Source organism: Monodelphis domestica, chromosome 1, assembly GCF_027887165.1.
Source record: "Monodelphis domestica isolate mMonDom1 chromosome 1, mMonDom1.pri, whole genome shotgun sequence".
NCBI classification, from domain to species: Eukaryota; Metazoa; Chordata; class Mammalia; order Didelphimorphia; family Didelphidae; genus Monodelphis; species Monodelphis domestica.
The window spans coordinates 200,605,668-200,621,090 of NC_077227.1; the positions used below are offsets into that span (position 1 = coordinate 200,605,668).

At 34.3% G+C, this 15,423-nt stretch overlaps 1 long non-coding RNA gene across 1 annotated transcript; it reads left to right on the forward strand.

Moving 5' to 3' along the window:
- The first annotated feature begins 525 nt into the window (after positions 1–525).
- On the forward strand, positions 526–10,422 carry LOC107650727 (uncharacterized). The gene is made up of 2 exons (XR_008914894.1): positions 526–655; positions 9,774–10,422. It is a non-coding gene; the product is annotated as an uncharacterized LOC107650727 (long non-coding RNA).
- The last annotated feature ends 5,001 nt before the right edge of the window (positions 10,423–15,423 follow it).

The following is a 15,423-nucleotide window of genomic DNA, read 5'->3' on the forward strand; positions in this document are numbered from 1 at the left end:
TCTGTCCTCTAGAACAGTATCTTTTGTTTCTATAAAGGTCATATTTTCTTTGAATGTTACTGAATTTTGTTTCTCTTTTTCTAATTGTCCTTTGTTTCTAAGTATTTGTAGTGTTCCATAATTAGTTTCTTACCTCTTCAAAAAAGGGGGGAGTTACATCTCTTTCATTTACGGATAAGCTTGACCATTTAATGTGTTTTCATATGCATTAATCAATTTGTGTCACTCCTTTGTTCAAAAATCCCATTAGTCCCTATTATCTAATTGTACATTTAGTCCATCTTCTGCCAGTGTAGGTTGTCATCTTGATCACTAAGATAATTTTTAAGTAGAAATTCTATATCCTCTCTTCAACTTCCCATGACAAAATCCAATGGTATGATTTCTATATCTAATGCACAGTTTACCACCTTTGGAAAAATGACTTCGATCTCTACAAGCATGATTGGCTTATCAACTTATCTTGTAACAAAAGCTTTTGGGGGCTCAGGACCATATGCCATCTGAGGAGAAGAGAATGTCAACACCTTCTAATTATGAAATGTTCTAGAACTATGGAGTGTGATCATTATAACATCACTATTGTGACAATGGCACCAGAAAACAGTTCTCATTGTCTTTCTTTGGACTAACATCCATCTAAAGGTGCACAGCAGTAAGTCATAAAATCATAGAATTTAAAAGTTGAAAAGTACCTCTAAAACTACTAGTCTAACCTATACTTACACAGGAATTTGTCTAATCAACATTTCCAGATAAGTGATTAACCTGTGACTACTCAAAGACTTGTGGTGAGGGAGGAATCATCTCTTGAGGGAAGCCATTTCACTTTCACTCATCTCTAACTGTTCAAAATGTATTCCTTATGTTAATTTAAACTTGTCTTCATTTGGTTTCTACTTGTGTGAAAGTGGGTTCTTCTAGATTAGGGGCTCTTAAACTTTTATTTATTCATTTATTCATATGCCCACTTATTTACTTATCTATTTTAAACATTTATTGTTATTTATCATCCTTTCATTTATGTTAATCTATACCTCTGTAGTTATCTGTCTATCTGTTTCTGTTTCTGTCTCTGTCTCTGTCTCTCTCTGCCTCTCTCTGTCTTTCTGTCTCTGTCTGTCTCTCTGCCTCTCTCATTTAGACTTAGTTTCTATATTGTACCCAAGCTGGAATTTCAGGAGATTTTATTCATAGATCTAGGTGCATTATTGATCAGCATCAGTTTTGACTGCCTCCCTTTCAAATATTGTGTGTGAAAAAGCAACAATTTCCTGAAGCCAGAGGAAGTGACTGGAAACCCACATCCTACCATGCATGAACTAAGTATCACTAAGTACCACCCTTCCTAGGTGGGTCTCATTTCTTCTAGCAATGGTAGAGAGATGGTAGAGGAGTGCTGGCTGGGCTTTGGAAATCCTTAAGAATAGGGCTTCAAATTTGATTGTATCCTTGAGAGATTTCAGAGGGTTTTACACTCTTGTAGAATGTACAAGAAGTAGAAACTTCCTTTTCCTAAGGGAAAGAGACTGTTTTAAGAGGCATATAAAATGGGTTCCTAATGAGGTCTCTTAGACATCAAATAGTCAGTAGGAAAACATACTTTGATGAGGTAAGTGTAAGGAGATCAGAAACACCCCTATTGAAGTTTCTTTTCAAGGCTATGCAGGTTGAAAACCTAAGGTCAAAACGTGCTCTGCCAGTCAAAATAATTGGAAAAAGAGTCTGGAGATCACAAAGGAGGAGTCCAACAGCCCCCGATAGAATTGGATTCATCAATCACTAATTAAGAACATCATTAATGGAAAAACAAAAGCAAACATTTATTCTTACTGTATTGTCCTCCTTCCTCCAAGATGTGTTATGTTATCTCTCTACCTTTACTTGCCTTTCCTGCTTAGTGGGAGAACTACAAAAAAACAAACAAACAAAAAACAGTGAATGGTTTGCCCTTCAAAGACGAAATGCTACATTTCCTACATCCATTTTTAAAAACTCAATATCTAGTCACTTTCATATAAGACATTATTAATTATAGTGTCTGATGACAAAAGGCAATCTCCCAGAATGATGTGCATTGACTTTCATAGCTATTTTCCAGTGACTACAAGCAGTAGTTATTATCCATTCAACTATACTAAAGTTCAAGGTATACCTGATTTGAGGTGAAACTTAAGCATTACTTATATAGGGGAAATTTCAGAGAATAACCATCCCATATTTAGGCATAATCAATAGGCCTCATATATGGAGTCAAGGGGACACAGGTTCAGATTCCACATCAAACATTTAGAAGCTGTGTGACTCTAAGTCCCTTAAATTCTATGTATCTCAGTTTATTAATCTGCAAAATGAAGGGATTGAATTTAATAATCTCTAGGGTACTTTTTATTTTAGATCTGTAAACCTACGTCTCTTTAGGGACTATTGATTTTCAGGAGCTCCCTATTAAATGCAATTACTTATTTAGAATTCTGCCAAGAAATCAACTTAAATAGTAATTCCTGTGATCCAGAAATTCCTTGGACTAAGGAGGTAAAAGATAAGATGAAACATTCCATAAGAAGAAAGGTCCTATATGCAAAAAAATGCTCATACAGCATTTTTTGTAGCAGTAAAGGACAAGAAACAAAGCTGATTTTTTTCAGTTGAGGAATATCTAAAGAAATTGCAGTATATGAATGTAATAGAATATTACTGGGCCATATAAAACAATGAATATGAAGAATTTGAAGAAGCATCAGAAGTTTTATGAACTGATACAATGTGAGGTAAGCAGAAACAGGAAAGTTACATACTTCATGGTGCTGACAATTAACTAAATGGAAAGAACAGAAGGGAAAAAATAAATATCATGCCATTTGCTATATGATACTATATAATATGACATTTACTATGCACCAGGCACAATGCTAATGCTTTATAAGTATTATCTCATTTGATCCTCACAACAGTCTTGGGATGTAAGGACTATTAGTATCTATATTTCATAGATGAAGAAACTGAAACAAGTGGGATTAAATGACTTGACCAGAGTCACACAGCTAGCCAGTTTCTGAGGTCAAATTTGAACTCAGGTTTTTTTTCTTTTCCCCTAACACCAGACCCGGCTCTCTATCCACTGCATCAAATTGAAAGTTATATAATTTTAATGACCACACTTTTTCAGGGATAATAGTTTAAAAATTTATCCCATTACTTCCTTCTTTTTAGAGGCAAGGGACGATGCATATGTTACCAGATTCAATAAATAGTTTTCTCTTTTTACTCTCTTTACAAAATTACCAATTTATTACAAAGGTTATAGCATTCATGTATTCATATCCATTCATTCATACATACATTTTCATTGCAATTGTCTGGGTGGAAGAGAAGAAGATTTTTTTAGAAATTAAAATGATATAAAAACAAAAGATATCAAAACATTATTTTAATGTAGATTCTGCTCAAAGAATCATAGAATCTTGAAGGTAGAAAGGTGCTTATAACCCTTCTAATTCATCTCTGTTATTTTGCCATTGAGAAAACTAAGACTTAGAGCTAAGTTATGGGAAAGAAGCAGAATCCAAACCCAAGTTTTTTTTATCTCTTTAATTCCAGTGCTCTTCTGCTAGACTACATGTATTTGGGAGAGTATCATAATTTAAGCATTTGTTAATCCCTAATGATTTTGCTACAAGTTAAATCTCATAGAAAAAATTAATAGGAACTGGTACATGGGATCAAAGTGAAAGAATAGAGGAATTGGGATAGGGGAAGAAAGCATACAGTGTCATAGCCAGGGCATCACTTGGGGTCAGGAAGGCTTAGTTTGAAATCAAGTTTCATATACTTACTTGCTCTGTGACCCAGGACTGACTCCAGTGTTTTCCTTTATTAAATTAAAGGTTAGGTTTGATGGCTTCTACTTTCCTTAATCATTCATCCTATGATCTCTAAGTAACTCATCCTATAATCTCTGATTGTATATAAGGAAGGAAAAGAAAAATAGTCTTGGAGAAAAGGTCAGATGATGCCAAGGACAAATGATCTACTACACAAATTGAACAATTTTGCTCAGGATATGGCTACCAGAAACTATTATATATATATATATATATATATATATATATATATATATATGTATATATATATACATTTTGTGATTGATTTTATTAGCAGAAAAAATTCCCAGCAAAGAAACTCCCTTTACTAATGCAGAATGGCAATTGACATTTAATGCTTAGAGAATTGCCTAAGCTGCTGATAGAACAAACATATCTCAGGTCAAATAGTCACATATGTCAAAAGAAAGACTTGACTCTAGGTCTTTGTGACTCTAAAACCATCTCTGTTGTAAAAAGAATATGTCTTTTTTTGATCTTCTCATATATAAAAACAATTTATGTAACAGCAATAGACAATCACTAGGTTTCCCCCAAGTTGGAAAAGGAAATCACTTAAACTCCTTCAGGTTTTTTCCTTATTTCCTTTTACCTCAGACAGTGAGGAGAGAGAAAAGATGTCACCTGCTCTCACCACTCTGAGAGAGCATAACTGCCACAGCCCAACTGCCACAGAAAAACATTACCCCCCACTGTCAACATTTGAAATTGACACTTTAAGCTCTGCTTCAAATTCCAATTCTTTCTCAAGCCAGGTTCTCTACTTCTTATCTCTAAACTAATATAACAAGACTTAATTTCTAATATCATCCTTATGCTGTCTACTATGCCATAGTTAAAAATTATATTTCTGTAGTACTTAAATTTTGCAAAGTTTTACATGTGCTTCTTGTCTGAGCACCTTAGCAGCTAACCTTTCATAGAAGTCAGAAACAACCATTTATTTGCCTGTCAGGACTGACCAGATCTTGAAAGGAGATTCTGTCCTGGCAGGACATATATTAAAACCAGCTTTTGGGAGGGGGGGCAGTTAGGTGGTTCAATGGTTAGAGAACCAGACCTAGAGATGGGAGGACTTAGTCTCAAATCCAGACTCAGACACTTCTCAGCTGTGTGACCCTGGGCAAGTCATTTAACACTCATTGCCTAGCCCTGACCACTTTTTTATCTTAGAAATGACACTAAAATGAAAGGTAAGGTGTTTTGTTTTTTTCCACAAAGCCTCTGGCTTGGCCAAAAATTATGTCTCACTATTGAATTGTCTTGAGTGGGTCCTTCTGTCTGTTCAGAATATGGTACCTTCTTCAAACTGTTACAGCTACATGCTCAGAAAACTTCATCGTACCATTTTGGATTCCTATTCAATTATTGCCACTACTTTCAAATAAATACCTGGACTGACCAGCCCTTGACACCAATTTGTTCTCATTTTTCTACCAAAAGATATTTTTCTGCTTTTTGACTCTGACTTCTCTGATCTGACTAATAATTTGCACAGACACTTCCTTCTTTGGGAAGACATTCCATTTTCTCTCTCTCTTTTAGATTACTTTTTATTTCTATCTGTTGCTTTTATAGGACCTTCATTTCTTAACATAATCCTATTCCTTTCCACATCCTGTGAGATAACCCTTAAAGCAAAAAAAAAAAATAAGAAAATGGGGTGAAAAAAGTAGTTTAGGAAAATCAACTTAAATCATTGATCAGGATTGACAGTGTATTCAGTGTTCCATGTTCATAGAATTCCACCGTTACAAAGAAATGAGGTAGATTGGTTTAATATTTCAGAAAATAACTCATCAAGGTGAGGAAGGAAAACTTCAAATTTATTTTCCACTTGACATAGTCTCTATTGATATAGTAAAACTTGGGAAATGAAGTCTCCATATATGACAGATGGAACTCATCCAGATTTTTCTTTAATACACCCTCTCTCTCCTTGATGGTTGTATAGTCTGCTACCTAAGCAGACTGACTGATGGAGGTGGAACTAATCCAAGTTATAAGTCAAAAGCTTGCCCAGATGTAGTCTCGATTAAGCAGCTGCAATTGTACCTCAGAAGCTTAATAATTCTGATTCATTCAGTAACACTTTATTTTTAATGATGTTGAAAAGAATGATTCAGTTTTGAAGCTTTTAGTACTTTTCTGTGGGGAAGTGAATAGAGCTCATTTTAATTGCTCAAAAGGCAACTATCTTTCATTCTAGGGAATTTGTTTTCTAACAGCACCGTTGTATATGGGGTTTCTGAAAGAGAAAGATAAACTTTTCTATGGCTATTTGGGGGCAGGTAGGAAGGTAGCACAACGGGAAGAGCACTGGATCTAGATACAGAAAAACTCAAATGTCTTCTCAGATGCTTACTAGCTAGGTGATTCATTGAACCCTCTTTACCTCAGTTGCCTGACATATAAAATGTCAGGAAATGGCAAACTACTCTAGTATCTTTGCCAAGAAAACCCCTAGAAATCAGGTGTGACTAAAAATAACTAAACAACAACAAATGGCTATCTTAGCTTTTTTTCCCCTCCTCTGCTAACAGTGAGCAAATGAAAATAATATTGATGGTTCTATTATTTCAATCCAAACTGCCCTTGACCTTTTACTTACAGGAAGTTACTATTGATTCACTTGAAGTGTTTTGATCTTTTAGGAGGATGGAAGAGTTGTGAGGAGAGAAGTAACTAGGGAGAGGCGAATGGACCTTTGCAAATGGGTGCCCAGATTTAGAATATGATAACATTTAGGGCATATTACTATACCAATGACATTATAGTACCTAGTAAGAAAGAATAATTAGTTGAAATTGGGAGCTGCCAAATCATACTAGTTTCTACTTCCTACTGCCTAGAAGTGTTTGAGGTTGTGTTTTAGGCTTCTTACTGCTGCTACTGTTGGTTTTTGTTGTCATTGTTGTTGGTAACAATGCTATTGTCTTCACTTCCTTTCTCTTATTATTGTTGAATTGATTGCTTCAGACACAAAAATTACTACTTATCACTGCTGGTATGTCTTACATAATACTTACCTCTAATAAACTATGACAGTTTATGAATCATCCTTAATATCTGATTAGTTTGGGGCTAATCACTGCTACTTCGTTCAGCCATGAAAGGTTGGAAATGGAACAATAGAAGAAATTCCTCCCTTTATTGTAGAGGTGGGCTTTTAAGGATGAGATTATTATATATATATGATCAGATATGCTTAATGTGTAGTCAGTTCTAATGAATGGCTTTTATCCATTTTAGATTTTTCTTGCAAGAGATGGCTTTAGTGGAGAAATAGATTAAGAAATAAATATCATGTTAAAACAAACTATTGACAAAGATACTATTTTTTTTCAAGAGAAGTGAAACTGAAATCAATATTTAATTTTTTCAGAAAAAACAATAAAGATAATGCCTTTTATTTTCCCTTTAATAATTCATCTTCTTCTACTACAACTCCCCTCTTAAGTAAAATAACAAAAGCAAATACCTCAGTACATATCTATATATTTCAGTAAAAAATTCCCATGAGTCATGTTGAAAAATCTTTGTCTCTTTCTCAAGTTTGTCACTTCTCTGTTAAGAAGTAAATGGTCAGAGATATGAAATGATCCAGACTTTCTAGAGAGCAAATTGTAATTACACTCAGAGAGTTATAAAACTCTCTTTATATATATATATATATATATATATATATATATATATATATATAATCTTTATTTTCCAAAGAGTTCAAGGAAAGAGGAAAAGAACCCATATGTTCCAAAATATTTATATCAGCTTTCTTTGTGGTAGCAAAGAATTAGAAACCAAGAGTATTCTTACCAATTGGGGAATGGCTGAACAAACTGTATATGATTGTGATGAACTGCTATTGGGCCATCAGAAATGATAAACAGATGGATTTAAAGAAAAATACCTGGAAGAAACATTATTAGATAATGAAAACTGAAACAAGTAGAAGAAGGAAAGCATACATAGCCACAGAACTAATCCTGGAAGAATAAACTGAGAATGTTACCTCCAAAAAGTTAATAGAAAGAAAGACATGGACATGCTGGCCCCCCTGACAATATCTTATGATATGTGGGGAAGGTGGAGAGGTGCTGGGACACTTTTGGATGGCATTCATTACATAGATATGAAGAAAAGTATGTTAAACAATATGGAAGATTTGTGATTGATTACATTTGTGTAGTATCTTTTTCTTTACATTAAGAAAAGCTTGTTTCATTTGATTTTGTAAACATTAAAAATAACAAAAAATACAGAAGTAAATAGTATTTTTCACCATCATTCTTTTGGACTCATGGATTATTACTGAATTGACAAATTCTCAAGTCTTTCAAAGTGATTTCTTTTTCCACAATGTTATTATTTTATAAATTGTTATATTCCAGGTTGTTTTGTTTGGCATTAGTTCAAAAATATATTTCCAGTTTCCTCTGAAATTGTTCATTTCAGCATTGTTTTTGTGGCACATGAGATTCTTTTAAGTTTATATGTTACAATTTGTAGAGCCATTTCCCAATAGAAGTACAATTCCATAGTTTCCAATTTTTGACTACCAATAAAAGAGCTTCTATAAATATTTTTGTATAAATGAATTATTTTCTTTAATTTCTTTGGAAAAGAGTCCCGGCAATAGTATAACTGTGTGAAATTGTATGCAGCATGGTGATTTGGGAGCATAGTTAAAAGCTATTTTTCAGAACAATTGTACTAATTCACAGATCCATCAATAATGCACTAGTGTACCTGTTTTCTCACAATTCTTCCAGCCTTTGTCATTTTCCTCTTTTGTTTTTGATTTAATAGAGGAAGGGGGAAGGAAAGGAATAAGTATTTATATAGTACCTAGCACAATGCTAAGTGCTTTTATAAGTATTATTTGATACAACAATCCTATGACATAGATACAATTATTATCCCTATTTTACAGTTGAAGATACGTGTGAGCTAAAACCTGTCAGCAGCGAATTGTTCTAATTATTAGTGATTTAGAACATTTTTCAAATGATCAGTGATAGTTTGCATTTAATTTTTTAAACATCCTATTCATTTCCTTGGGTCATTTTTTTCCTATTGGGAATTATATCATAAATTTGAATCAGTCCCTTACACATCTTAGAAATTATATCTCAACCAGAAACATTTTATCCTGAGACCTTATTCCTATTTACCTCTATTCCTTCTAATTTTACTCTATTATATTTGGTTTTGAATAAAATTTTAATTTTAAATGATAAAAATGGCCCATTTTGTCTTTGTGCTTTTATCACTTGTTTAACCATGAACTCTTCCTCATCCATAGATCTGAAAGATAATTTTTTCCTTGCTCCTTTAATTTATGATGTTTATCTCTAAATGGTCTATTCATTTGAATTATTATCTTGTTATAAAATAGTCATCTAAATGTAATTTCTGTCAGATTAATATCCAATTTTCCTAGGTGTTTTTGTCAACTAATAAGTCCATTTCCCAGTAACTGGTATCGTTGGCCTTATCAAACACTATGCTAATAGATTTGTTTGCATCTATATGTTGTGTGTTTAATATGCTCCACTAGTTGACTACAATCTCTCTCTTTTTAAACCTAAACCAAATCATTTTATGATAATAGTATAGTTTGAGATATGGTATAAGTAGGAAACTAGTGTTCTGATAAAGTTCTTGTGAGAATTTCAGTTATCTGTCAGTGAATCAACAAGCATTTATCAAACACTTACTAGATGCCCTTGATTACTGTAAAGGGCACTACCATCTTCTCAATCAGCTAGGCTTACAACCGAGATATTAACCTCAACTTCCCACTCTCACCCTATATCTAATCTGCTGCCAAGACCTGTTTACATTATCCTTGTAACATCTCTCTAATATGCCCCCTTCTTTCCTCAGATACTGCCATCACCCTGGTGCAGACTATTGTCTGCACAAACTGGATTATTGCTAGTTGCTCTGACTATCATTGGTCTCTTCTTGCTCCAGTCCATTCTCCACTCAACTATCAAAGTGATTTTTCTAAAGCACCAGTCTGATCTCATCATTCTCCAGCCCCTTACTCCAACACAAGTCAAATAACTGCAGTGGCTCCCATGCCTTGGATGCTCTCCCTCTTCATTTCCTTCTACAATGGAACCTATATGTTCTAAGAAGCTTCTCAAAAGTCGAACATTGTGGTTAATTTGAAACCCCGTTATTCAGTAATTATTTCTTATACCAATATACCGAGGCATTTGAAAACTTTTCTTAGGCTTATCAAAGCTTCTAGCATCACTACTCTTGGACTTTGGGGCCATTATCAATAAAGAAATAGTGTTAATGAAGCAAAGAGAAGCACTGCTCTAATGCAGACTCTACTTGTTACAAATGAGAACAACAGAAAAAGACTGAAGCAGTGCTAATGTTTGGTGCCAAACAGTGTAATGACTCACTGATTTCTCAGAATGAGAACAAGTGATTAGCCGAACTGCTGACAGATTTTACACTGTTTGGGAAAGGGGTATTAATTTAGTGCATAATTAAAACTTTTTTATTTTGTTATTTTTTCTGCCTTAATTTTTTCTCTTTGTATTACTAATTGTATATACTTGAATTTGTATGTGTTGAGTTTGTGTAAGATGAGGTCCTATTATACTGGCTTCCTTCTTTCATTCAAATCCTACCTAAATAAAACCTTCTACAGAAAGTCTTCCTGATCCCATTTAATTTTCATGCCTTCCCTTGCTTTACTATCTCTTTTTGTTGTTGTTGTTCATTCATTTTCAGCCATGTCTAACTCTTCATGACTCCATTAGGAATTTTCTTAGCAAAGATACTGGTGTAGCTTACCATTTCCTTCTCTAGCTCATTTTATACCTGAGGAAATTGAGGCAAACAGGGTTAAGTGACTTGCCCAGGATCAATAGATATTAAATGTCTGAGGCTAGGTTTGAACTAATGAAGAGAGTCTTCCTGAGTCCAGTCCCAATAATCTATCCACTGCAATACCCAACTTCCCTCACTTTACTAATATTTCTTGAATATATCTCATTTGTACCTATATATTTTTTTGCATGTTGACTCTTCCATTAGACTATTAGCTTAATGAGAACAGAAATTGTCTTTTGCCTTTTTGTTTGGTATACATAGTGCTTAGCCCAGTTTACTGATTGACAAGGTACAGAATGAGGCATATATTTTCAAATCTGGTTAATGGCTGAATAATGTATGAAAATATTTATGTTCACTATGTTGAATTGTTTTGTTTCATTATACTTTTTTTTGCTAGAAGACAGACTTATAGGGGATTAAGTTAGGGGGTGTAAAATAAAATTGGCAAGATAAAATAAAATATTTAGATGGAAAATTGTACAATATAAGTTCAAAACTGTTCAGATATGTTTGGTAGGGGGAATCAAAAGTATCTTCAGTGATAAAGTGAAGTTCAAATGTGAACTTCAGGGCCAGGCACAAGGATTCTAAAGAGGCTCTTATTATAAACATAAAATATTTATTGAAATATATAAGGATAAAAAAGGATTTCTAATTCTAAGGGATTCTAAATCCACCCAAATAAACTCCCTGGTTCCTCAAGGATCCCCTTCTCTTGTGTTTCACAGGCTATACTATTCCTCCCTGATCTGACTAACCCAAATTTATACTATATAAATAAAACTACCACTATTATCCTCATAAATTTTAACTTTGCTTTCATATTATAAAATAGCAAAGGTTAGCTGGTTGAGTCTCAACGAGAATCAAGTTAGGACTCTGAGCCTTAACAGACTCAGAGTCCCAACCAAAGATCAGTCTTTTCTTTGGTCTTTTCAGAGTTTAATCAATATATATATATAAACTGAAACAGATAGTCAATAGTGTTTCCTAAATTGGGAAAGGAAAACACTAAGTTCTTTCAGATCTTTCCCTCAGACAGAGAGAGAGGCAAAGATGTTACCTCCTTCAGCCTTGAGAGCAAGTCCCTGAGAGTGTCTCTGCCAACTGCCAGAGACCAGCTCCCAACTGCCAGAGAACATAGAAAAATGGTTATAACTGTCACATCTGAAATTAACATGCTCTCTCAGCTCTGCTTTAAACTCCACTTCTTTCTCAAGCCAGCCACTCTACTTTTTTATCCCTAAATTAATAAAACAATACTTATTTTTCTAATATCATCCTTACAGGGGTCATGAAATTTTTAAAAAATGAATAAAACATCAAAACATATTTAAAGATTCAGAGAAGAAAACAAAAAGCTCAGAAAGTACACAAATGCCAATTTTGTTCTCATTATGTTCATGTATATTTAAAAGCAAACTGGCAGGAGTTCAGTTTAATATACAATCCTTTTTTGTTCTTTACTTAAGTATTCTGTTCATTTTTGTTTATGATGATTAAGTTTATAACCCCAAAGAAGAAAATTTAAAGGGAAAAATAAAAAAAAAAACACAGTAAAGAATTTCAGAGCATCATATTAAATAAGTGAGACATGACTCTTAGATATGATCTGGAATAGATATTTGGAGTTAAGCATTCTAGGACAGCAATAATATGAGTGTGAGTTCAGAAGTGGAGAACATAAAGAGGGCAGCAAGTAGACTAATGTGGCTACATTATAGAGCCCTCATGGCATATATTCAGGGCAGATTTCAATCTCAGTAAAATGTCTGGCACATAGTAGACACACTTACCTCCCAGGATTGTTGTGAGGATCAATGAGATACCATATTTAAAGTGATTTGCAAGCTTTAAAGGGCTATTTAAATGCTAATTAGTGCTGTTATTACTTTTAAATATTCTTTGATCAGTTGATGCATTACAAAGTATTTTCCTTACAACCATGTCTAAGTTAAAATTGTTTAAAACCTAGTAATGGATAGGATGATGTGTTGTGTTACTTTAGGATTCAAACCATGCAATCTGTTTTGTATAGATTAGATAGCTAATAGTGCCCAAAGGGTACAGTTCTACCTCAGATAATAAAAGCTGACATGGACATAGCACGTTAAGGTTACAAAGCACTCTATATTCATTTTCTTATTTGAAGCCTCATTATAATCCCCTGAACAAGGTACAATTTATATTATTTTCTCTGTTCATTTACAAATGGGGAAATTGAGCCTTAGAAAGGTTAACTAACTTGTCCATGGCCACAGAACTGGTAAATGTTAGATGTGAGTCTTAGTCATATTTTCCTGATGCCAAGGTTAGCAGTCTGCCTACAGTGTCATCTTTCCCCTCAAATTAGCTGCAGATTCAGGATTCACTCCCACAATGGGTAGATTGTCTAGAAGTTTAGGCTTAGTAGAAGAGAGCCATATTCCAGGTTTACCCCTAAAAATCACTTCACTTCATGGAATTTCTTTACTAGAATTGATCTGGAGCTGATTAGAGAGTCTTTGGATACTTCAGGTCAGATGGGATTTCTTGCACCTATGCCAAGAGTGTATGAGCCCTGTGGCTAAGGCTTGGATAATGATGATGATGATGATGCTTTTAGGCTTGCCTAGCATTTCATATATTATGTCATTTGGTCCTTGTAACAACCCTGTTAAGTAGGTGATATTATTATCTCCACTATACAGATAAGGAAACGAAAGTTGACATAGGGTAAGTGATCCATTCAGAGAAACACATGGGTCTGTGGCAAGATTTGAACTCAATTCTTTCTGACATATATTCTACCACTCTCTCCACTAAACTATTTAGCTATATATTAGGACTATATATTAGGATTAGGACAAGGTGAGAATATTGGGTAAATGACATTAAATTTTTTAGTTTTCATAATCTATTACCGACTACTACTACTACTCTTAGTGGTTTCACTGATTAGAATGTGATATTTTTCCTTTCTCAGAGTAAATATTAAAGCAAGTCTCTATTTGGTCAATAACTCCATTGTGAGTGATGTAGGCTATAAGCAATACAAATAGATCTCCCACTAGGTGAATTCACATTAATAAAATTTGATATTTGCATAAAGAATTCTGAAAGAATCTCTCCAAATACCTATGTTAAATATTCTATACATCATTGCATTCTTCTCTCCACTCCTGTCTTACCTGGCAGTCCTCACTCTCCCTCACTAATGTCCCCTTCTGAAAAAAATTTTTTTTTAATCCTAAAAATAATCTCCTCCAAGTGAGAGCAGAAAAAAAAAAGATGTAGGGAGAGGCCACCACCACTGCTAGATAGGGGCTTGGCTTGAGAGTAGCATGTAGACATGAGACTTTTTACCTACTCTGACCAGATGCTTATGTTTTTGCCTCATGTATTGATCATTTCTCCATATGTGTCCCCAGTACCATGTCAGACTCCCATATCTGCTTCTTGTGTTATTTCTCTCATGGGTTTCTGACCTCCTTGGCAGGTCCCAACCCTGTCTTCCTCCTCCTGCTCTAGCTTCTCTGTTGCCAGATCCCACATGTCCTTGAACAACATACTAGCCCCCTCCCTCCATAGGCTTGACCCCTTCCCTACACCCTATGTCCCTTGGCAAAAGCAAATTTATTTTATTTTTAAAAATCGCTTCACATGTAAATCTGTAGGACAGTCTATAAGTAAGAATTGTCCATATAAGGATTGAATCCGAGTGAATAGACTAGGGATTGAAGTGAGAGACAACTGGATTTGAATCCCACTTATGGCTGTCATCAGCTGTTTAATCATGGACAAGCCACCTACCTTTCTGATTCTCCATTTCCTAATTTCCTAACCATATAAGGTTGTTTTGAGGTTTAGATAAACTAGTGTAGCTAAAGTATTTTGCAAACTTAAAAAGGATCCGTAAATGTGAATGATGATAATGATGATGATGTGAATCATGCCTTTCCATCAGAATGACTTATAAAATCACAGAATCTAGAGTTTAAAGAGATACCAGAGGTCATTTAATTCAATAATTCATCCATCTCCACTTATAGGATCAATCCTTAAGTGATTTCAAATGCCAGGAAGCAATTAATTTACTTTCATCTGTGATCTGAATTAATTTTATTGATTATTTATTTAATACCTTCCACCTTAGAATCAGAACTGTATATTGCTCTATATTGGTTCCAATGCAAAAGAGTGGTCAGGGCTAGGCAATGGGGGTTAAATGACTTGTCTAGGGTTACTCAGCTATAAAATATCCAAGGGCAGATTTGAACCCAAGACCTCTTGGTTCTCAAGTTACTGAGCCCTCTATTGATTACTTGTTATAAAACAATATAGAATAGTGGGCTTCTCCAGAGTCAAAAAGGAGAATCTTTGCTGGGAAACTTCTTAACTGTATAATTGAGGTCAAGCGCTTAAACTCTCTAAGTCACTGTTCTCTTATCTTAGAAAAGGGGATCTGATAATAATCACACTCCCTTCCTACCCATTTATTAGAGTAAAAGCACTTTTCAAACCTAAAAATTTATAACTCTAAGTTTTGATTGTGTTAGGTCCCAGAGGAGATCCTGAGATGACATGGCCAAATTTCCTTTTCTCAAGAAGAAAGCAGATGGGGTATTATTTGTGAGGAACAATAAGTAGACGACCATAGCTGAATCATGAGGGGCATAGAGAGGATTAAGGAGTC